The 20,689-nt window shown below is 73.8% G+C and overlaps 17 non-coding genes across 17 annotated transcripts; all 17 read right to left on the bottom strand.

Annotated features, from left to right (window-relative positions):
* Positions 1-110: 110 nt before the first annotated feature.
* Positions 111-229, bottom strand: LOC132594763 (5S ribosomal RNA). The gene has a single exon (XR_009560932.1). It is a non-coding gene; the product is annotated as a 5S ribosomal RNA (ribosomal RNA).
* Positions 230-1,161: 932 nt separating this feature from the next.
* LOC132594764 (5S ribosomal RNA) lies at positions 1,162-1,280 on the bottom strand. The gene has a single exon (XR_009560933.1). It is a non-coding gene; the product is annotated as a 5S ribosomal RNA (ribosomal RNA).
* A 2,696-nt stretch (positions 1,281-3,976) lies between these two features.
* Positions 3,977-4,095, bottom strand: LOC132594765 (5S ribosomal RNA). Its single transcript, XR_009560934.1, has one exon. It is a non-coding gene; the product is annotated as a 5S ribosomal RNA (ribosomal RNA).
* Positions 4,096-5,027: 932 nt separating this feature from the next.
* Positions 5,028-5,146, bottom strand: LOC132594766 (5S ribosomal RNA). Its single transcript, XR_009560935.1, has one exon. It is a non-coding gene; the product is annotated as a 5S ribosomal RNA (ribosomal RNA).
* A 932-nt stretch (positions 5,147-6,078) lies between these two features.
* LOC132594767 (5S ribosomal RNA) lies at positions 6,079-6,197 on the bottom strand. The gene has a single exon (XR_009560936.1). It is a non-coding gene; the product is annotated as a 5S ribosomal RNA (ribosomal RNA).
* Positions 6,198-7,129: 932 nt separating this feature from the next.
* LOC132594768 (5S ribosomal RNA) lies at positions 7,130-7,248 on the bottom strand. The gene has a single exon (XR_009560937.1). It is a non-coding gene; the product is annotated as a 5S ribosomal RNA (ribosomal RNA).
* A 931-nt stretch (positions 7,249-8,179) lies between these two features.
* Positions 8,180-8,298, bottom strand: LOC132594769 (5S ribosomal RNA). The gene has a single exon (XR_009560938.1). It is a non-coding gene; the product is annotated as a 5S ribosomal RNA (ribosomal RNA).
* A 932-nt stretch (positions 8,299-9,230) lies between these two features.
* LOC132594771 (5S ribosomal RNA) lies at positions 9,231-9,349 on the bottom strand. Its single transcript, XR_009560940.1, has one exon. It is a non-coding gene; the product is annotated as a 5S ribosomal RNA (ribosomal RNA).
* A 931-nt stretch (positions 9,350-10,280) lies between these two features.
* Positions 10,281-10,399, bottom strand: LOC132594772 (5S ribosomal RNA). The gene has a single exon (XR_009560941.1). It is a non-coding gene; the product is annotated as a 5S ribosomal RNA (ribosomal RNA).
* Positions 10,400-11,331: 932 nt separating this feature from the next.
* Positions 11,332-11,450, bottom strand: LOC132594773 (5S ribosomal RNA). The gene has a single exon (XR_009560942.1). It is a non-coding gene; the product is annotated as a 5S ribosomal RNA (ribosomal RNA).
* Positions 11,451-12,382: 932 nt separating this feature from the next.
* On the bottom strand, positions 12,383-12,501 carry LOC132594774 (5S ribosomal RNA). Its single transcript, XR_009560943.1, has one exon. It is a non-coding gene; the product is annotated as a 5S ribosomal RNA (ribosomal RNA).
* A 932-nt stretch (positions 12,502-13,433) lies between these two features.
* Positions 13,434-13,552, bottom strand: LOC132594775 (5S ribosomal RNA). Its single transcript, XR_009560944.1, has one exon. It is a non-coding gene; the product is annotated as a 5S ribosomal RNA (ribosomal RNA).
* A 932-nt stretch (positions 13,553-14,484) lies between these two features.
* LOC132594776 (5S ribosomal RNA) lies at positions 14,485-14,603 on the bottom strand. The gene has a single exon (XR_009560945.1). It is a non-coding gene; the product is annotated as a 5S ribosomal RNA (ribosomal RNA).
* A 931-nt stretch (positions 14,604-15,534) lies between these two features.
* LOC132594777 (5S ribosomal RNA) lies at positions 15,535-15,653 on the bottom strand. Its single transcript, XR_009560946.1, has one exon. It is a non-coding gene; the product is annotated as a 5S ribosomal RNA (ribosomal RNA).
* A 932-nt stretch (positions 15,654-16,585) lies between these two features.
* LOC132594778 (5S ribosomal RNA) lies at positions 16,586-16,704 on the bottom strand. Its single transcript, XR_009560947.1, has one exon. It is a non-coding gene; the product is annotated as a 5S ribosomal RNA (ribosomal RNA).
* A 942-nt stretch (positions 16,705-17,646) lies between these two features.
* On the bottom strand, positions 17,647-17,765 carry LOC132594779 (5S ribosomal RNA). Its single transcript, XR_009560948.1, has one exon. It is a non-coding gene; the product is annotated as a 5S ribosomal RNA (ribosomal RNA).
* Positions 17,766-20,471: 2,706 nt separating this feature from the next.
* LOC132594780 (5S ribosomal RNA) lies at positions 20,472-20,590 on the bottom strand. Its single transcript, XR_009560949.1, has one exon. It is a non-coding gene; the product is annotated as a 5S ribosomal RNA (ribosomal RNA).
* Positions 20,591-20,689: the final 99 nt, after the last annotated feature.

Genomic DNA, 20,689 nt, shown 5'->3' on the forward strand with positions numbered 1-20,689 from the left:
GGTGGGAGGGGCCTGAGGAGGTGGGGCCTGCAGCGGGGCCCGGCGGGGGCGGAGCCGGCGACCCCGCCGCGGGCGAGTAAAGGAGAAGGCGGGCGGAGCGGGAGGCAAAAAGCCTACAGCACCCGGTATTCCCAGGCGGTCTCCCATCCAAGTACTAACCAGGCCCGACCCTGCTTAGCTTCCGAGATCAGACGAGATCGGGCGCGTTCAGGGTGGTATGGCCGTAGACGGGGGCGGGGGGCCGCGGGCGGCCTCTTGAGGCCCAGTTTCGCTGGCGCTGGCGCCTTAACGCCAGCCTGGCGGCCGGCCCGCCCCGGCAGGGCCCCCTCGCCCGCCCAGGCAGGGGCAACGGAGGTCTCGGGTATCGGGCGGCGGCGGAGGGTTTGGCGACCACCTCCCAGCCCAGGGCGGCCGTGACCCAGCAAACCCTTCGGCGCTTGGCGCCCCGCCCAAGATCCCGCACGTCGCTCACAGGGACGTGGCCCCGGAGGCTTCAGGGCCCGGGGCCCGCGGTCCCTTGGGCATCGGCCCTGCCCGCCCACGCGGCCCTAGGCGCAGCCCGGCCGCAGCCCGGGCCGGCCCTCCTGCCCGACAGCAGCTGGCCCGAAGCCACCGGGAGCCACCATTGAGTCGCCACGGCCCCTCAGCCCCGGCAAGGCCACCCTTGCCCCCACACCCCCCGCCGAGCTCAGGACCCCGCCCCTGGTGGCCGGCAGGCCCGGGGAAGCGGCCCCTGCCCTCGATCCCGCTCCCGCACCCGGCCGCGGTGACACGCCAGAGGGGCGGGGTGGGGGGGGGCTTTTGTCGGAAGGAGCTGTGGAGGGACACACCGGCACACAGGTGGCGGCGCCGGGGTTGGGCGCCGGTGGGGGCGGCCAGGTGCAGGTCGAGGGGCTCGCGGGCCGAAAGGACGGCAACTGGGCCCGCGGCGGAGTCTGGGTCCGGGCCAGCCACCCCGGGAGCGTCTGGGGTGCGGCTGCCTTCCAGGGCCGCCTTCTGGCCGCCTGGCCGGCCGGGCCGGCGGGGAGCGACCCCGCCGGCGCGCGCCGTGGTGGGAGGGGCCTGAGGAGGTGGGGCCTGCAGCGGGGCCCGGCGGGGGCGGAGCCGGCGGCCCCCGCCGCGGGCGAGTAAAGGAGAAGGCGGGCGGAGCGGGAGGCAAAAAGCCTACAGCACCCGGTATTCCCAGGCGGTCTCCCATCCAAGTACTAACCAGGCCCGACCCTGCTTAGCTTCCGAGATCAGACGAGATCGGGCGCGTTCAGGGTGGTATGGCCGTAGACGGGGGCGGGGGGCCGCGGGCGGCCTCTTGAGGCCCAGTTTCGCTGGCGCTGGCGCCTTAACGCCAGCCTGGCGGCCGGCCCGCCCCGGCAGGGCCCCCTCGCCCGCCCAGGCAGGGGCAACGGAGGTCTCGGGTATCGGGCGGCGGCGGAGGGTTTGGCGACCACCTCCCAGCCCAGGGCGGCCGTGACCCAGCAAACCCTTCGGCGCTTGGCGCCCCGCCCAAGATCCCGCACGTCGCTCACAGGGACGTGGCCCCGGAGGCTTCAGGGCCCGGGGCCCGCGGTCCCTTGGGCATCGGCCCTGCCCGCCCACGCGGCCCTAGGCGCAGCCCGGCCGCAGCCCGGGCCGGCCCTCCTGCCCGACAGCAGCTGGCCCGAAGCCACCGGGAGCCACCAATGAGTCGCCACGGCCCCTCAGCCCCGGCAAGGCCACCCTTGCCCCCACACCCCCCGCCGAGCTCAGGACCCCGCCCCTGGTGGCCGGCAGGCCCGGGGAAGCGGCCCCTGCCCTCGATCCCGCTCCCGCACCCGGCCGCGGTGACACGCCAGAGGGGCGGGGTGGGGGGGGGCTTTTGACGGAGGGAGCTGTGGAGGGACATACCGGCACACAGGTGGCGGCGCCGGGGCTGGGCGCCGGTGGGGGCGGCCAGGTGCAGGTCGAGGGGCTCGCGGGCCGAAAGGACGGCAACTGGGCCCATGGCGGAGTCTGGGTCTGGAGGGCTCTGAGCCTCCATCCGCTCTGTTGCCTCGGGTCTACCGGCCCGACGCCTGGTAGCGCGACACCCCACCGGCCCAGAGACGTAGCCTCCCCAGCTGTGCTCACAGCGAGTCCAACCGCAGCCTGCATCCCTCCACGGGACACTTGGATTACTCCCGCGATCCCCACGAGGTGCGGCACCCGGCGGCCGAATGGGCTGAGATCCTGCCCTTGCGGCGCCCTGTGGCCACCTCCGCCTCCCTCACGGTACTGGCCGAGGCCTCGGACCAGCGGGCCCCGGCTCCCAGCTCAGCGCTGCTCCTCCGCCCCTCTCACCTCCTGCCCGACGTCCAGGCTACCGAGCACCCTCCACCCCCGCCCACCTTCATGCCACTCAGCCGGAACCCGGGAGGCAATGCCAACTACCAGGTGTATGACAGTCTGGTGCTGAAGCGGCAACCGCAGGAGGGCCAAGCGCGGGCCAACTCGCTGCTACCTTCCACCTCGGCCTCCAGGCCCTCTCTGCACGGGAGCCAGACTGGGAAAATGAACTTACCAGCAGCAAGTGGGGGCAGGGGCAGGGGGCGGCAGGGCATGGAGAGAGGAATAAAGAGCGCCAGAGTCCAGGAAACATTGGTGGTCTGTGGCTTGGAAGCGCCACTCCTTCTGCCAGCCTGGGTCCCTGCGCTTGGCTTCCTGCAATAAGAAGCCAGTGTCCCCTTCTTGGCCTGAGGGTCCCTTTGGTTTAGTGGCCACAGTTCTGCCAGCAGGCCCCTCCTGGTCCTATACCATGCACTAAGTACATCTGCAGCTGCAGACTCCAAACCCCTGGTCTCTGGGCACCTCCTCTGTGTCTCAGCTGTCCCTGTCCACAGAGAGCCTCATACAAGAAGTTGCTTCCAAACTGGGAGGTTCCACATCTGGGCAGGTCCAGCTCCAGGCCCAGTGAAGGGCATGAAGAAGGCTGAGGCTCTGGACTCCAGCCAGGCCTTCAGCAGGCCTCTGAGGCCAAGGTCTTCCTAGTCTCAAGAGGGGCCAAGAGACGCAATGTGTCATTTGAACAAGTGAGTCAGCGGGCGGTGAGCGAATGAATGACCGCTCGAGGGGATGTATGCCGGCCACCGGGCCCTGTTTGACTGTCCAGGCTCAGCTTACCTGACCCTGGTTACCAGGGAATGCCACTCTGGGCCCTCCTTTTCATCCCCCTCCCTCACTGTGACCTCACCACCTGCCCCATTATGACCCAGTCTGGCTCCCAGTTAAAACTGGAGGGCAGAGGGCCCAGGCAGTCCTGGGACCAACGGCCATGGGTGAGCGAAACTACTACCGAGCCGAGCCGTTCACTGGCCCCATCCCCAGGAAATGCCAGGAGCAAGGATACTCAATTCTTCTGATCCCGGTCAGCTTCATCTTGCTCAACGTGGGGATCAACATGGTGACTATGGTCAGGGCAGGATCTGTGCAGCGCGGTTGGGGGAGCCCTGGGGTCTTGAAGGGGCTGAGGTGGGAGGGCTGCTGGGGTGTGACCGGGACAAGGGTTGGATTTCAGGGCTCACCCTGCTCCCGGCCTCCCCCCTCCCCTTCTTGCCTCAACTCTGGAGGCATCTGAAGAGATTCTTGCGGGCACTTTTCAATCGTATTTTCCACAAAGGTGAGTGGGCGCCGGCGTGGGTTCAGGGGATGTGGGCCTGTCCCCTTTCTTCTATCCCTGCCTTGATTCTCAGCCCCTCAGGAACCCAGGCCCTGACCCATCTCGCCTTTCCCCACAGACAAGCAAGCCAGCTGTGTAGGCACCCATCGCATGTGCATGCGCTGCTCCGTGGATCCCAAGAACCTGTGCTCAAGAGTTTCTTCCCACTTCTGCCATCGCCCAAGCTTCCTGCTCGGGCAGGTAAACCCACCTTGACTACTGCCTGCAGCGGGGCTCGGCGGGGGCGGAGCCGGCGGCCCCCCCGCCGCGGGCGAGTAAAGGAGAAGGCGGGCGGAGCGGGAGGCAAAAAGCCTACAGCACCCGGTATTCCCAGGCGGTCTCCCATCCAAGTACTAACCAGGCCCGACCCTGCTTAGCTTCCGAGATCAGACGAGATCGGGCGCGTTCAGGGTGGTATGGCCGTAGACGGGGGCGGGGGGCCGCGGGCGGCCTCTTGAGGCCCAGTTTCGCTGGCGCTGGCGCCTTAACGCCAGCCTGGCGGCCGGCCCGCCCCGGCAGGGCCCCCTCGCCCGCCCAGGCAGGGGCAACGGAGGTCTCGGGTATCGGGCGGCGGCGGAGGGTTTGGCGACCACCTCCCAGCCCAGGGCGGCCGTGACCCAGCAAACCCTTCGGCGCTTGGCGCCCCGCCCAAGATCCCGCACGTCGCTCACAGGGACGTGGCCCCGGAGGCTTCAGGGCCCGGGGCCCGCGGTCCCTTGGGCATCGGCCCTGCCCGCCCACGCGGCCCTAGGCGCAGCCCGGCCGCAGCCCGGGCCGGCCCTCCTGCCCGACAGCAGCTGGCCCGAAGCCACCGGGAGCCACCATTGAGTCGCCACGGCCCCTCAGCCCCGGCAAGGCCACCCTTGCCCCCACACCCCCCGCCGAGCTCAGGACCCCGCCCCTGGTGGCCGGCAGGCCCGGGGAAGCGGCCCCTGCCCTCGATCCCGCTCCCGCACCCGGCCGCGGTGACACGCCAGAGGGGCGGGGTGGGGGGGGGCTTTTGTCGGAGGGAGCTGTGGAGGGACACACCGGCACACAGGTGGCGGCGCCGGGGTTGGGCGCCGGTGGGGGCGGCCAGGTGCAGATCGAGGGGCTCGCGGGCCGAAAGGACGGCAACTGGGCCCGCGGCGGAGTCTGGGTCCGGGCCAGCCACCCCGGGAGCGTCTGGGGTGCGGCTGCCTTCCAGGGCCGCCTTCTGGCCGCCTGGCCGGCCGGGCCGGCGGGGAGCGACCCCGCCGGCGCGCGCCGTGGTGGGAGGGGCCTGAGGAGGTGGGGCCTGCAGCGGGGCCCGGCGGGGGCGGAGCCGGCGGCCCCCGCCGCGGGCGAGTAAAGGAGAAGGCGGGCGGAGCGGGAGGCAAAAAGCCTACAGCACCCGGTATTCCCAGGCGGTCTCCCATCCAAGTACTAACCAGGCCCGACCCTGCTTAGCTTCCGAGATCAGACGAGATCGGGCGCGTTCAGGGTGGTATGGCCGTAGACGGGGGCGGGGGGCCGCGGGCGGCCTCTTGAGGCCCAGTTTCGCTGGCGCTGGCGCCTTAACGCCAGCCTGGCGGCCGGCCCGCCCCGGCAGGGCCCCCTCGCCCGCCCAGGCAGGGGCAACGGAGGTCTCGGGTATCGGGCGGCGGCGGAGGGTTTGGCGACCACCTCCCAGCCCAGGGCGGCCGTGACCCAGCAAACCCTTCGGCGCTTGGCGCCCCGCCCAAGATCCCGCACGTCGCTCACAGGGACGTGGCCCCGGAGGCTTCAGGGCCCGGGGCCCGCGGTCCCTTGGGCATCGGCCCTGCCCGCCCACGCGGCCCTAGGCGCAGCCCGGCCGCAGCCCGGGCCGGCCCTCCTGCCCGACAGCAGCTGGCCCGAAGCCACCGGGAGCCACCAATGAGTCGCCACGGCCCCTCAGCCCCGGCAAGGCCACCCTTGCCCCCACACCCCCCGCCGAGCTCAGGACCCCGCCCCTGGTGGCCGGCAGGCCCGGGGAAGCGGCCCCTGCCCTCGATCCCGCTCCCGCACCCGGCCGCGGTGACACGCCAGAGGGGCGGGGTGGGGGGGGGCTTTTGTCGGAGGGAGCTGTGGAGGGACACACCGGCACACAGGTGGCGGCGCCGGGGCTGGGCGCCGGTGGGGGCGGCCAGGTGCAGGTCGAGGGGCTCGCGGGCCGAAAGGACGGCAACTGGGCCCGCGGCGGAGTCTGGGTCCGGGCCAGCCACCCCGGGAGCGTCTGGGGTGCGGCTGCCTTCCAGGGCCGCCTTCTGGCCGCCTGGCCGGCCGGGCCGGCGGGGAGCGACCCCGCCGGCGCGCGCCGTGGTGGGAGGGGCCTGAGGAGGTGGGGCCTGCAGCGGGGCCCGGCGGGGGCGGAGCCGGCGGCCCCCGCCGCGGGCGAGTAAAGGAGAAGGCGGGCGGAGCGGGAGGCAAAAAGCCTACAGCACCCGGTATTCCCAGGCGGTCTCCCATCCAAGTACTAACCAGGCCCGACCCTGCTTAGCTTCCGAGATCAGACGAGATCGGGCGCGTTCAGGGTGGTATGGCCGTAGACGGGGGCGGGGGGCCGCGGGCGGCCTCTTGAGGCCCAGTTTCGCTGGCGCTGGCGCCTTAACGCCAGCCTGGCGGCCGGCCCGCCCCGGCAGGGCCCCCTCGCCCGCCCAGGCAGGGGCAACGGAGGTCTCGGGTATCGGGCGGCGGCGGAGGGTTTGGCGACCACCTCCCAGCCCAGGGCGGCCGTGACCCAGCAAACCCTTCGGCGCTTGGCGCCCCGCCCAAGATCCCGCACGTCGCTCACAGGGACGTGGCCCCGGAGGCTTCAGGGCCCGGGGCCCGCGGTCCCTTGGGCATCGGCCCTGCCCGCCCACGCGGCCCTAGGCGCAGCCCGGCCGCAGCCCGGGCCGGCCCTCCTGCCCGACAGCAGCTGGCCCGAAGCCACCGGGAGCCACCAATGAGTCGCCACGGCCCCTCAGCCCCGGCAAGGCCACCCTTGCCCCCACACCCCCCGCCGAGCTCAGGACCCCGCCCCTGGTGGCCGGCAGGCCCGGGGAAGCGGCCCCTGCCCTCGATCCCGCTCCCGCACCCGGCCGCGGTGACACGCCAGAGGGGCGGGGTGGGGGGGGGCTTTTGTCGGAGGGAGCTGTGGAGGGACACACCGGCACACAGGTGGCGGCGCCGGGGCTGGGCGCCGGTGGGGGCGGCCAGGTGCAGGTCGAGGGGCTCGCGGGCCGAAAGGACGGCAACTGGGCCCGCGGCGGAGTCTGGGTCCGGGCCAGCCACCCCGGGAGCGTCTGGGGTGCGCCTGCCTTCCAGGGCCGCCTTCTGGCCGCCTGGCCGGCCGGGCCGGCGGGGAGCGACCCCGCCGGCGCGCGCCGTGGTGGGAGGGGCCTGAGGAGGTGGGGCCTGCAGCGGGGCCCGGCGGGGGCGGAGCCGGCGGCCCCCGCCGCGGGCGAGTAAAGGAGAAGGCGGGCGGAGCGGGAGGCAAAAAGCCTACAGCACCCGGTATTCCCAGGCGGTCTCCCATCCAAGTACTAACCAGGCCCGACCCTGCTTAGCTTCCGAGATCAGACGAGATCGGGCGCGTTCAGGGTGGTATGGCCGTAGACGGGGGCGGGGGGCCGCGGGCGGCCTCTTGAGGCCCAGTTTCGCTGGCGCTGGCGCCTTAACGCCAGCCTGGCGGCCGGCCCGCCCCGGCAGGGCCCCCTCGCCCGCCCAGGCAGGGGCAACGGAGGTCTCGGGTATCGGGCGGCGGCGGAGGGTTTGGCGACCACCTCCCAGCCCAGGGCGGCCGTGACCCAGCAAACCCTTCGGCGCTTGGCGCCCCGCCCAAGATCCCGCACGTCGCTCACAGGGACGTGGCCCCGGAGGCTTCAGGGCCCGGGGCCCGCGGTCCCTTGGGCATCGGCCCTGCCCGCCCACGCGGCCCTAGGCGCAGCCCGGCCGCAGCCCGGGCCGGCCCTCCTGCCCGACAGCAGCTGGCCCGAAGCCACCGGGAGCCACCATTGAGTCGCCACGGCCCCTCAGCCCCGGCAAGGCCACCCTTGCCCCCACACCCCCCGCCGAGCTCAGGACCCCGCCCCTGGTGGCCGGCAGGCCCGGGGAAGCGGCCCCTGCCCTCGATCCCGCTCCCGCACCCGGCCGCGGTGACACGCCAGAGGGGCGGGGTGGGGGGGGGCTTTTGTCAGAGGGAGCTGTGGAGGGACACACCGGCACACAGGTGGCGGCGCCGGGGCTGGGCGCCGGTGGGGGCGGCCAGGTGCAGGTCGAGGGGCTCGCGGGCCGAAAGGACGGCAACTGGGCCCGCGGCGGAGTCTGGGTCCGGGCCAGCCACCCCGGGAGCGTCTGGGGTGCGCCTGCCTTCCAGGGCCGCCTTCTGGCCGCCTGGCCGGCCGGGCCGGCGGGGAGCGACCCCGCCGGCGCGCGCCGTGGTGGGAGGGGCCTGAGGAGGTGGGGCCTGCAGCGGGGCCCGGCGGGGGCGGAGCCGGCGACCCCGCCGCGGGCGAGTAAAGGAGAAGGCGGGCGGAGCGGGAGGCAAAAAGCCTACAGCACCCGGTATTCCCAGGCGGTCTCCCATCCAAGTACTAACCAGGCCCGACCCTGCTTAGCTTCCGAGATCAGACGAGATCGGGCGCGTTCAGGGTGGTATGGCCGTAGACGGGGGCGGGGGGCCGCGGGCGGCCTCTTGAGGCCCAGTTTCGCTGGCGCTGGCGCCTTAACGCCAGCCTGGCGGCCGGCCCGCCCCGGCAGGGCCCCCTCGCCCGCCCAGGCAGGGGCAACGGAGGTCTCGGGTATCGGGCGGCGGCGGAGGGTTTGGCGACCACCTCCCAGCCCAGGGCGGCCGTGACCCAGCAAACCCTTCGGCGCTTGGCGCCCCGCCCAAGATCCCGCACGTCGCTCACAGGGACGTGGCCCCGGAGGCTTCAGGGCCCGGGGCCCGCGGTCCCTTGGGCATCGGCCCTGCCCGCCCACGCGGCCCTAGGCGCAGCCCGGCCGCAGCCCGGGCCGGCCCTCCTGCCCGACAGCAGCTGGCCCGAAGCCACCGGGAGCCACCATTGAGTCGCCACGGCCCCTCAGCCCCGGCAAGGCCACCCTTGCCCCCACACCCCCCGCCGAGCTCAGGACCCCGCCCCTGGTGGCCGGCAGGCCCGGGGAAGCGGCCCCTGCCCTCGATCCCGCTCCCGCACCCGGCCGCGGTGACACGCCAGAGGGGCGGGGTGGGGGGGGGCTTTTGTCAGAGGGAGCTGTGGAGGGACACACCGGCACACAGGTGGCGGCGCCGGGGCTGGGCGCCGGTGGGGGCGGCCAGGTGCAGGTCGAGGGGCTCGCGGGCCGAAAGGACGGCAACTGGGCCCGCGGCGGAGTCTGGGTCCGGGCCAGCCACCCCGGGAGCGTCTGGGGTGCGCCTGCCTTCCAGGGCCGCCTTCTGGCCGCCTGGCCGGCCGGGCCGGCGGGGAGCGACCCCGCCGGCGCGCGCCGTGGTGGGAGGGGCCTGAGGAGGTGGGGCCTGCAGCGGGGCCCGGCGGGGGCGGAGCCGGCGGCCCCCGCCGCGGGCGAGTAAAGGAGAAGGCGGGCGGAGCGGGAGGCAAAAAGCCTACAGCACCCGGTATTCCCAGGCGGTCTCCCATCCAAGTACTAACCAGGCCCGACCCTGCTTAGCTTCCGAGATCAGACGAGATCGGGCGCGTTCAGGGTGGTATGGCCGTAGACGGGGGCGGGGGGCCGCGGGCGGCCTCTTGAGGCCCAGTTTCGCTGGCGCTGGCGCCTTAACGCCAGCCTGGCGGCCGGCCCGCCCCGGCAGGGCCCCCTCGCCCGCCCAGGCAGGGGCAACGGAGGTCTCGGGTATCGGGCGGCGGCGGAGGGTTTGGCGACCACCTCCCAGCCCAGGGCGGCCGTGACCCAGCAAACCCTTCGGCGCTTGGCGCCCCGCCCAAGATCCCGCACGTCGCTCACAGGGACGTGGCCCCGGAGGCTTCAGGGCCCGGGGCCCGCGGTCCCTTGGGCATCGGCCCTGCCCGCCCACGCGGCCCTAGGCGCAGCCCGGCCGCAGCCCGGGCCGGCCCTCCTGCCCGACAGCAGCTGGCCCGAAGCCACCGGGAGCCACCATTGAGTCGCCACGGCCCCTCAGCCCCGGCAAGGCCACCCTTGCCCCCACACCCCCCGCCGAGCTCAGGACCCCGCCCCTGGTGGCCGGCAGGCCCGGGGAAGCGGCCCCTGCCCTCGATCCCGCTCCCGCACCCGGCCGCGGTGACACGCCAGAGGGGCGGGGTGGGGGGGGGCTTTTGTCAGAGGGAGCTGTGGAGGGACACACCGGCACACAGGTGGCGGCGCCGGGGCTGGGCGCCGGTGGGGGCGGCCAGGTGCAGGTCGAGGGGCTCGCGGGCCGAAAGGACGGCAACTGGGCCCGCGGCGGAGTCTGGGTCCGGGCCAGCCACCCCGGGAGCGTCTGGGGTGCGCCTGCCTTCCAGGGCCGCCTTCTGGCCGCCTGGCCGGCCGGGCCGGCGGGGAGCGACCCCGCCGGCGCGCGCCGTGGTGGGAGGGGCCTGAGGAGGTGGGGCCTGCAGCGGGGCCCGGCGGGGGCGGAGCCGGCGACCCCGCCGCGGGCGAGTAAAGGAGAAGGCGGGCGGAGCGGGAGGCAAAAAGCCTACAGCACCCGGTATTCCCAGGCGGTCTCCCATCCAAGTACTAACCAGGCCCGACCCTGCTTAGCTTCCGAGATCAGACGAGATCGGGCGCGTTCAGGGTGGTATGGCCGTAGACGGGGGCGGGGGGCCGCGGGCGGCCTCTTGAGGCCCAGTTTCGCTGGCGCTGGCGCCTTAACGCCAGCCTGGCGGCCGGCCCGCCCCGGCAGGGCCCCCTCGCCCGCCCAGGCAGGGGCAACGGAGGTCTCGGGTATCGGGCGGCGGCGGAGGGTTTGGCGACCACCTCCCAGCCCAGGGCGGCCGTGACCCAGCAAACCCTTCGGCGCTTGGCGCCCCGCCCAAGATCCCGCACGTCGCTCACAGGGACGTGGCCCCGGAGGCTTCAGGGCCCGGGGCCCGCGGTCCCTTGGGCATCGGCCCTGCCCGCCCACGCGGCCCTAGGCGCAGCCCGGCCGCAGCCCGGGCCGGCCCTCCTGCCCGACAGCAGCTGGCCCGAAGCCACCGGGAGCCACCATTGAGTCGCCACGGCCCCTCAGCCCCGGCAAGGCCACCCTTGCCCCCACACCCCCCGCCGAGCTCAGGACCCCGCCCCTGGTGGCCGGCAGGCCCGGGGAAGCGGCCCCTGCCCTCGATCCCGCTCCCGCACCCGGCCGCGGTGACACGCCAGAGGGGCGGGGTGGGGGGGGGCTTTTGTCAGAGGGAGCTGTGGAGGGACACACCGGCACACAGGTGGCGGCGCCGGGGCTGGGCGCCGGTGGGGGCGGCCAGGTGCAGGTCGAGGGGCTCGCGGGCCGAAAGGACGGCAACTGGGCCCGCGGCGGAGTCTGGGTCCGGGCCAGCCACCCCGGGAGCGTCTGGGGTGCGCCTGCCTTCCAGGGCCGCCTTCTGGCCGCCTGGCCGGCCGGGCCGGCGGGGAGCGACCCCGCCGGCGCGCGCCGTGGTGGGAGGGGCCTGAGGAGGTGGGGCCTGCAGCGGGGCCCGGCGGGGGCGGAGCCGGCGGCCCCCGCCGCGGGCGAGTAAAGGAGAAGGCGGGCGGAGCGGGAGGCAAAAAGCCTACAGCACCCGGTATTCCCAGGCGGTCTCCCATCCAAGTACTAACCAGGCCCGACCCTGCTTAGCTTCCGAGATCAGACGAGATCGGGCGCGTTCAGGGTGGTATGGCCGTAGACGGGGGCGGGGGGCCGCGGGCGGCCTCTTGAGGCCCAGTTTCGCTGGCGCTGGCGCCTTAACGCCAGCCTGGCGGCCGGCCCGCCCCGGCAGGGCCCCCTCGCCCGCCCAGGCAGGGGCAACGGAGGTCTCGGGTATCGGGCGGCGGCGGAGGGTTTGGCGACCACCTCCCAGCCCAGGGCGGCCGTGACCCAGCAAACCCTTCGGCGCTTGGCGCCCCGCCCAAGATCCCGCACGTCGCTCACAGGGACGTGGCCCCGGAGGCTTCAGGGCCCGGGGCCCGCGGTCCCTTGGGCATCGGCCCTGCCCGCCCACGCGGCCCTAGGCGCAGCCCGGCCGCAGCCCGGGCCGGCCCTCCTGCCCGACAGCAGCTGGCCCGAAGCCACCGGGAGCCACCAATGAGTCGCCACGGCCCCTCAGCCCCGGCAAGGCCACCCTTGCCCCCACACCCCCCGCCGAGCTCAGGACCCCGCCCCTGGTGGCCGGCAGGCCCGGGGAAGCGGCCCCTGCCCTCGATCCCGCTCCCGCACCCGGCCGCGGTGACACGCCAGAGGGGCGGGGTGGGGGGGGGCTTTTGTCGGAGGGAGCTGTGGAGGGACACACCGGCACACAGGTGGCGGCGCCGGGGCTGGGCGCCGGTGGGGGCGGCCAGGTGCAGGTCGAGGGGCTCGCGGGCCGAAAGGACGGCAACTGGGCCCGCGGCGGAGTCTGGGTCCGGGCCAGCCACCCCGGGAGCGTCTGGGGTGCGCCTGCCTTCCAGGGCCGCCTTCTGGCCGCCTGGCCGGCCGGGCCGGCGGGGAGCGACCCCGCCGGCGCGCGCCGTGGTGGGAGGGGCCTGAGGAGGTGGGGCCTGCAGCGGGGCCCGGCGGGGGCGGAGCCGGCGGCCCCCGCCGCGGGCGAGTAAAGGAGAAGGCGGGCGGAGCGGGAGGCAAAAAGCCTACAGCACCCGGTATTCCCAGGCGGTCTCCCATCCAAGTACTAACCAGGCCCGACCCTGCTTAGCTTCCGAGATCAGACGAGATCGGGCGCGTTCAGGGTGGTATGGCCGTAGACGGGGGCGGGGGGCCGCGGGCGGCCTCTTGAGGCCCAGTTTCGCTGGCGCTGGCGCCTTAACGCCAGCCTGGCGGCCGGCCCGCCCCGGCAGGGCCCCCTCGCCCGCCCAGGCAGGGGCAACGGAGGTCTCGGGTATCGGGCGGCGGCGGAGGGTTTGGCGACCACCTCCCAGCCCAGGGCGGCCGTGACCCAGCAAACCCTTCGGCGCTTGGCGCCCCGCCCAAGATCCCGCACGTCGCTCACAGGGACGTGGCCCCGGAGGCTTCAGGGCCCGGGGCCCGCGGTCCCTTGGGCATCGGCCCTGCCCGCCCACGCGGCCCTAGGCGCAGCCCGGCCGCAGCCCGGGCCGGCCCTCCTGCCCGACAGCAGCTGGCCCGAAGCCACCGGGAGCCACCATTGAGTCGCCACGGCCCCTCAGCCCCGGCAAGGCCACCCTTGCCCCCACACCCCCCGCCGAGCTCAGGACCCCGCCCCTGGTGGCCGGCAGGCCCGGGGAAGCGGCCCCTGCCCTCGATCCCGCTCCCGCACCCGGCCGCGGTGACACGCCAGAGGGGCGGGGTGGGGGGGGGCTTTTGTCAGAGGGAGCTGTGGAGGGACACACCGGCACACAGGTGGCGGCGCCGGGGCTGGGCGCCGGTGGGGGCGGCCAGGTGCAGGTCGAGGGGCTCGCGGGCCGAAAGGACGGCAACTGGGCCCGCGGCGGAGTCTGGGTCCGGGCCAGCCACCCCGGGAGCGTCTGGGGTGCGCCTGCCTTCCAGGGCCGCCTTCTGGCCGCCTGGCCGGCCGGGCCGGCGGGGAGCGACCCCGCCGGCGCGCGCCGTGGTGGGAGGGGCCTGAGGAGGTGGGGCCTGCAGCGGGGCCCGGCGGGGGCGGAGCCGGCGGCCCCCGCCGCGGGCGAGTAAAGGAGAAGGCGGGCGGAGCGGGAGGCAAAAAGCCTACAGCACCCGGTATTCCCAGGCGGTCTCCCATCCAAGTACTAACCAGGCCCGACCCTGCTTAGCTTCCGAGATCAGACGAGATCGGGCGCGTTCAGGGTGGTATGGCCGTAGACGGGGGCGGGGGGCCGCGGGCGGCCTCTTGAGGCCCAGTTTCGCTGGCGCTGGCGCCTTAACGCCAGCCTGGCGGCCGGCCCGCCCCGGCAGGGCCCCCTCGCCCGCCCAGGCAGGGGCAACGGAGGTCTCGGGTATCGGGCGGCGGCGGAGGGTTTGGCGACCACCTCCCAGCCCAGGGCGGCCGTGACCCAGCAAACCCTTCGGCGCTTGGCGCCCCGCCCAAGATCCCGCACGTCGCTCACAGGGACGTGGCCCCGGAGGCTTCAGGGCCCGGGGCCCGCGGTCCCTTGGGCATCGGCCCTGCCCGCCCACGCGGCCCTAGGCGCAGCCCGGCCGCAGCCCGGGCCGGCCCTCCTGCCCGACAGCAGCTGGCCCGAAGCCACCGGGAGCCACCATTGAGTCGCCACGGCCCCTCAGCCCCGGCAAGGCCACCCTTGCCCCCACACCCCCCGCCGAGCTCAGGACCCCGCCCCTGGTGGCCGGCAGGCCCGGGGAAGCGGCCCCTGCCCTCGATCCCGCTCCCGCACCCGGCCGCGGTGACACGCCAGAGGGGCGGGGTGGGGGGGGGCTTTTGTCAGAGGGAGCTGTGGAGGGACACACCGGCACACAGGTGGCGGCGCCGGGGCTGGGCGCCGGTGGGGGCGGCCAGGTGCAGGTCGAGGGGCTCGCGGGCCGAAAGGACGGCAACTGGGCCCGCGGCGGAGTCTGGGTCCGGGCCAGCCACCCCGGGAGCGTCTGGGGTGCGCCTGCCTTCCAGGGCCGCCTTCTGGCCGCCTGGCCGGCCGGGCCGGCGGGGAGCGACCCCGCCGGCGCGTGCCGTGGTGGGAGGGGCCTGAGGAGGTGGGGCCTGCAGCGGGGCCCGGCGGGGGCGGAGCCGGCGGCCCCCGCCGCGGGCGAGTAAAGGAGAAGGCGGGCGGAGCGGGAGGCAAAAAGCCTACAGCACCCGGTATTCCCAGGCGGTCTCCCATCCAAGTACTAACCAGGCCCGACCCTGCTTAGCTTCCGAGATCAGACGAGATCGGGCGCGTTCAGGGTGGTATGGCCGTAGACGGGGGCGGGGGGCCGCGGGCGGCCTCTTGAGGCCCAGTTTCGCTGGCGCTGGCGCCTTAACGCCAGCCTGGCGGCCGGCCCGCCCCGGCAGGGCCCCCTCGCCCGCCCAGGCAGGGGCAACGGAGGTCTCGGGTATCGGGCGGCGGCGGAGGGTTTGGCGACCACCTCCCAGCCCAGGGCGGCCGTGACCCAGCAAACCCTTCGGCGCTTGGCGCCCCGCCCAAGATCCCGCACGTCGCTCACAGGGACGTGGCCCCGGAGGCTTCAGGGCCCGGGGCCCGCGGTCCCTTGGGCATCGGCCCTGCCCGCCCACGCGGCCCTAGGCGCAGCCCGGCCGCAGCCCGGGCCGGCCCTCCTGCCCGACAGCAGCTGGCCCGAAGCCACCGGGAGCCACCATTGAGTCGCCACGGCCCCTCAGCCCCGGCAAGGCCACCCTTGCCCCCACACCCCCCGCCGAGCTCAGGACCCCGCCCCTGGTGGCCGGCAGGCCCGGGGAAGCGGCCCCTGCCCTCGATCCCGCTCCCGCACCCGGCCGCGGTGACACGCCAGAGGGGCGGGGTGGGGGGGGGCTTTTGTCAGAGGGAGCTGTGGAGGGACACACCGGCACACAGGTGGCGGCGCCGGGGTTGGGCGCCGGTGGGGGCGGCCAGGTGCAGGTCGAGGGGCTCGCGGGCCGAAAGGACGGCAACTGGGCCCGCGGCGGAGTCTGGGTCCGGGCCAGCCACCCCGGGAGCGTGTGGGGTGCGGCTGCCTTCCAGGGCCGCCTTCTGGCCGCCTGGCCGGCCGGGCCGGCGGGGAACGACCCCGCCGGCGCGCGCCGTGGTGGGAGGGGCCTGAGGAGGTGGGGCCTGCAGCGGGGCCCGGCGGGGGCGGAGCCGGCGACCCCGCCGCGGGCGAGTAAAGGAGAAGGCGGGCGGAGCGGGAGGCAAAAAGCCTACAGCACCCGGTATTCCCAGGCGGTCTCCCATCCAAGTACTAACCAGGCCCGACCCTGCTTAGCTTCCGAGATCAGACGAGATCGGGCGCGTTCAGGGTGGTATGGCCGTAGACGGGGGCGGGGGGCCGCGGGCGGCCTCTTGAGGCCCAGTTTCGCTGGCGCTGGCGCCTTAACGCCAGCCTGGCGGCCGGCCCGCCCCGGCAGGGCCCCCTCGCCCGCCCAGGCAGGGGCAACGGAGGTCTCGGGTATCGGGCGGCGGCGGAGGGTTTGGCGACCACCTCCCAGCCCAGGGCGGCCGTGACCCAGCAAACCCTTCGGCGCTTGGCGCCCCGCCCAAGATCCCGCACGTCGCTCACAGGGACGTGGCCCCGGAGGCTTCAGGGCCCGGGGCCCGCGGTCCCTTGGGCATCGGCCCTGCCCGCCCACGCGGCCCTAGGCGCAGCCCGGCCGCAGCCCGGGCCGGCCCTCCTGCCCGACAGCAGCTGGCCCGAAGCCACCGGGAGCCACCATTGAGTCGCCACGGCCCCTCAGCCCCGGCAAGGCCACCCTTGCCCCCACACCCCCCGCCGAGCTCAGGACCCCGCCCCTGGTGGCCGGCAGGCCCGGGGAAGCGGCCCCTGCCCTCGATCCCGCTCCCGCACCCGGCCGCGGTGACACGCCAGAGGGGCGGGGTGGGGGGGGGCTTTTGTCGGAGGGAGCTGTGGAGGGACACACCGGCACACAGGTGGCGGCGCCGGGGTTGGGCGCCGGTGGGGGCGGCCAGGTGCAGGTCGAGGGGCTCGCGGGCCGAAAGGACGGCAACTGGGCCCGCGGCGGAGTCTGGGTCCGGGCCAGCCACCCCGGGAGCGTCTGGGGTGCGGCTGCCTTCCAGGGCCGCCTTCTGGCCGCCTGGCCGGCCGGGCCGGCGGGGAGCGACCCCGCCGGCGCGCGCCGTGGTGGGAGGGGCCTGAGGAGGTGGGGCCTGCAGCGGGGCCCGGCGGGGGCGGAGCCGGCGGCCCCCGCCGCGGGCGAGTAAAGGAGAAGGCGGGCGGAGCGGGAGGCAAAAAGCCTACAGCACCCGGTATTCCCAGGCGGTCTCCCATCCAAGTACTAACCAGGCCCGACCCTGCTTAGCTTCCGAGATCAGACGAGATCGGGCGCGTTCAGGGTGGTATGGCCGTAGACGGGGGCGGGGGGCCGCGGGCGGCCGCGGGCGGCCTCTTGAGGCCCAGTTTCGCTGGCGCTGGCGCCTTAACGCCAGCCTGGCGGCCGGCCCGCCCCGGCAGGGCCCCCTCGCCCGCCCAGGCAGGGGCAACGGAGGTCTCGGGTATCGGGCGGCGGCGGAGGGTTTGGCGACCACCTCCCAGCCCAGGGCGGCCGTGACCCAGCAAACCCTTCGGCGCTTGGCGCCCCGCCCAAGATCCCGCACGTCGCTCACAGGGACGTGGCCCCGGAGGCTTCAGGGCCCGGGGCCCGCGGTCCCTTGGGCATCGGCCCTGCCCGCCCACGCGGCCCTAGGCGCAGCCCGGCCGCAGCCCGGGCCGGCCCTCCTGCCCGACAGCAGCTGGCCCGAAGCCACCGGGAGCCACCATTGAGTCGCCACGGCCCCTCAGCCCCGGCAAGGCCACCCTTGCCCCCACACCCCCCGCCGAGCTCAGGACCCCGCCCCTGGTGGCCGGCAGGCCCGGGGAAGCGGCCCCTGCCCTCGATCCCGCTCCCGCACCCGGCCGCGGTGACACGCCAGAGGGGCGGGGTGGGGGGGGGCTTTTGTCGGAGGGAGCTGTGGAGGGACACACCGGCACACAGGTGGCGGCGCCGGGGTTGGGCGCCGGTGGGGGCGGCCAGGTGCAGGTCGAGGGGCTCGCGGGCCGAAAGGACGGCAACTGGGCCCGCGGCGGAGTCTGGGTCCGGGCCAGCCACCCCGGGAGCGTCTGGGGTGCGGCTGCCTTCCAGGGCCGCCTTCTGGCCGCCTGGCCGGCCGGGCCGGCGGGGAGCGACCCCGCCGGCGCGCGCCGTGGTGGGAGGGGCCTGAGGAGGTGGGGCCTGCAGCGGGGCCCGGCGGGGGCGGAGCCGGCGGCCCCCGCCGCGGGCGAGTAAAGGAGAAGGCGGGCGGAGCGGGAGGCAAAAAGCCTACAGCACCCGGTATTCCCAGGCGGTCTCCCATCCAAGTACTAACCAGGCCCGACCCTGCTTAGCTTCCGAGATCAGACGAGATCGGGCGCGTTCAGGGTGGTATGGCCGTAGACGGGGGCGGGGGGCCGCGGGCGGCCGCGGGCGGCCTCTTGAGGCCCAGTTTCGCTGGCGCTGGCGCCTTAACGCCAGCCTGGCGGCCGGCCCGCCCCGGCAGGGCCCCCTCGCCCGCCCAGGCAGGGGCAACGGAGGTCTCGGGTATCGGGCGGCGGCGGAGGGTTTGGCGACCACCTCCCAGCCCAGGGCGGCCGTGACCCAGCAAACCCTTCGGCGCTTGGCGCCCCGCCCAAGATCCCGCACGTCGCTCACAGGGACGTGGCCCCGGAGGCTTCAGGGCCCGGGGCCCGCGGTCCCTTGGGCATCGGCCCTGCCCGCCCACGCGGCCCTAGGCGCAGCCCGGCCGCAGCCCGGGCCGGCCCTCCTGCCCGACAGCAGCTGGCCCGAAGCCACCGGGAGCCACCATTGAGTCGCCACGGCCCCTCAGCCCCGGCAAGGCCACCCTTGCCCCCACACCCCCCGCCGAGCTCAGGACCCCGCCCCTGGTGGCCGGCAGGCCCGGGGAAGCGGCCCCTGCCCTCGATCCCGCTCCCGCACCCGGCCGCGGTGACACGCCAGAGGGGCGGGGTGGGGGGGGGCTTTTGACGGAGGGAGCTGTGGAGGGACATACCGGCACACAGGTGGCGGCGCCGGGGCTGGGCGCCGGTGGGGGCGGCCAGGTGCAGGTCGAGGGGCTCGCGGGCCGAAAGGACGGCAACTGGGCCCATGGCGGAGTCTGGGTCTGGAGGGCTCTGAGCCTCCATCCGCTCTGTTGCCTCGGGTCTACCGGCCCGACGCCTGGTAGCGCGACACCCCACCGGCCCAGAGACGTAGCCTCCCCAGCTGTGCTCACAGCGAGTCCAACCGCAGCCTGCATCCCTCCACGGGACACTTGGATTACTCCCGCGATCCCCACGAGGTGCGGCACCCGGCGGCCGAATGGGCTGAGATCCTGCCCTTGCGGCGCCCTGTGGCCACCTCCGCCTCCCTCACGGTACTGGCCGAGGCCTCGGACCAGCGGGCCCCGGCTCCCAGCTCAGCGCTGCTCCTCCGCCCCTCTCACCTCCTGCCCGACGTCCAGGCTACCGAGCACCCTCCACCCCCGCCCACCTTCATGCCACTCAGCCGGAACCCGGGAGGCAATGCCAACTACCAGGTGTATGACAGTCTGGTGCTGAAGCGGCAACCGCAGGAGGGCCAAGCGCGGGCCAACTCGCTGCTACCTTCCACCTCGGCCTCCAGGCCCTCTCTGCACGGGAGCCAGACTGGGAAAGTGAACTTACCAGCAGCAAATGGGGGCAGGGGCAGGGGGCGGCAGGGCATGGAGAGAGGAATAAAGAGCGCCAGAGTCCAGGAAACATTGGTGGTCTGTGGCTTGGAAGCACCACTCCTTCTGCCAGCCTGGGTCCCTGCGCTTGGCTTCCTGCAATAAGAAGCCAGTGTCCCCTTCTTGGCCTGAGGGTCCCTTTGGTTTAGTGGCCACAGTTCTGCCAGCAGGCCCCTCCTGGTCCTATACCATGCACTAAGTACATCTGCAGCTGCAGACTCCAAACCCCTGGTCTCTGGGCACCTCCTCTGTGTCTCAGCTGTCCCTGTCCACAGAGAGCCTCATACAAGAAGTTGCTTCCAAACTGGGAGGTTCCACATCTGGGCAGGTCCAGCTCCAGGCCCAGTGAAGGGCATGAAGAAGGCTGAGGCTCTGGACTCCAGCCAGGCCTTCAGCAGGCCTCTGAGGCCAAGGTCTTCCTAGTCTCAAGAGGGGCCAAGAGACGCAATGTGTCATTTGAACAAGTGAGTCAGCGGGCGGTGAGCGAATGAATGACCGCTCGAGGGGATGTATGCCGGCCACCGGGCCCTGTTTGACTGTCCAGGCTCAGCTTACCTGACCCTGGTTACCAGGGAATGCCACTCTGGGCCCTCCTTTTCATCCCCCTCCCTCACTGTGACCTCACCACCTGCCCCATTATGACCCAGTCTGGCTCCCAGTTAAAACTGGAGGGCAGAGGGCCCAGGCAGTCCTGGGACCAACGGCCATGGGTGAGCGAAACTACTACCGAGCCGAGCCGTTCACTGGCCCCATCCCCAGGAAATGCCAGGAGCAAGGATACTCAATTCTTCTGATCCCGGTCAGCTTCATCTTGCTCAACGTGGGGATCAACATGGTGACTATGGTCAGGGCAGGATCTGTGCAGCGCGGTTGGGGGAGCCCTGGGGTCTTGAAGGGGCTGAGGTGGGAGGGCTGCTGGGGTGTGACCGGGACAAGGGTTGGATTTCAGGGCTCACCCTGCTCCCGGCCTCCCCCCTCCCCTTCTTGCCTCAACTCTGGAGGCATCTGAAGAGATTCTTGCGGGCACTTTTCAATCGTATTTTCCACAAAGGTGAGTGGGCGCCGGCGTGGGTTCAGGGGATGTGGGCCTGTCCCCTTTCTTCTATCCCTGCTTTGATTCTCAGCCCCTCAGGAACCCAGGCCCTGACCCATCTCGCCTTTCCCCACAGACAAGCAAGCCAGCTGTGTAGGCACCCATCGCATGTGCATGCGCTGCTCCGTGGATCCCAAGAACCTGTGCTCAAGAGTTTCTTCCCACTTCTGCCATCGCCCAAGCTTCCTGCTCGGGCAGGTAAACCCACCTTGACTACTGCCTGCAGCGGGGCTCGGCGGGGGCGGAGCCGGCGGCCCCCCCGCCGCGGGCGAGTAAAGGAGAAGGCGGGCGGAGCGGGAGGCAAAAAGCCTACAGCACCCGGTATTCCCAGGCGGTCTCCCATCCAAGTACTAACCAGGCCCGACCCTGCTTAGCTTCCGAGATCAGACGAGATCGGGCGCGTTCAGGGTGGTATGGCCGTAGACGGGGGCGGGGGGCCGCGGGCGGCCTCTTGAGGCCCAGTTTCGCTGGCGCTGGCGCCTTAACGCCAGCCTGGCGGCCGGCCCGCCCCGGCAGGGCCCCCT

Source organism: Globicephala melas, unplaced genomic scaffold (assembly GCF_963455315.2).
Source record: "Globicephala melas unplaced genomic scaffold, mGloMel1.2 SCAFFOLD_309, whole genome shotgun sequence".
Lineage (NCBI taxonomy): Eukaryota > Metazoa > Chordata > Mammalia > Artiodactyla > Delphinidae > Globicephala > Globicephala melas.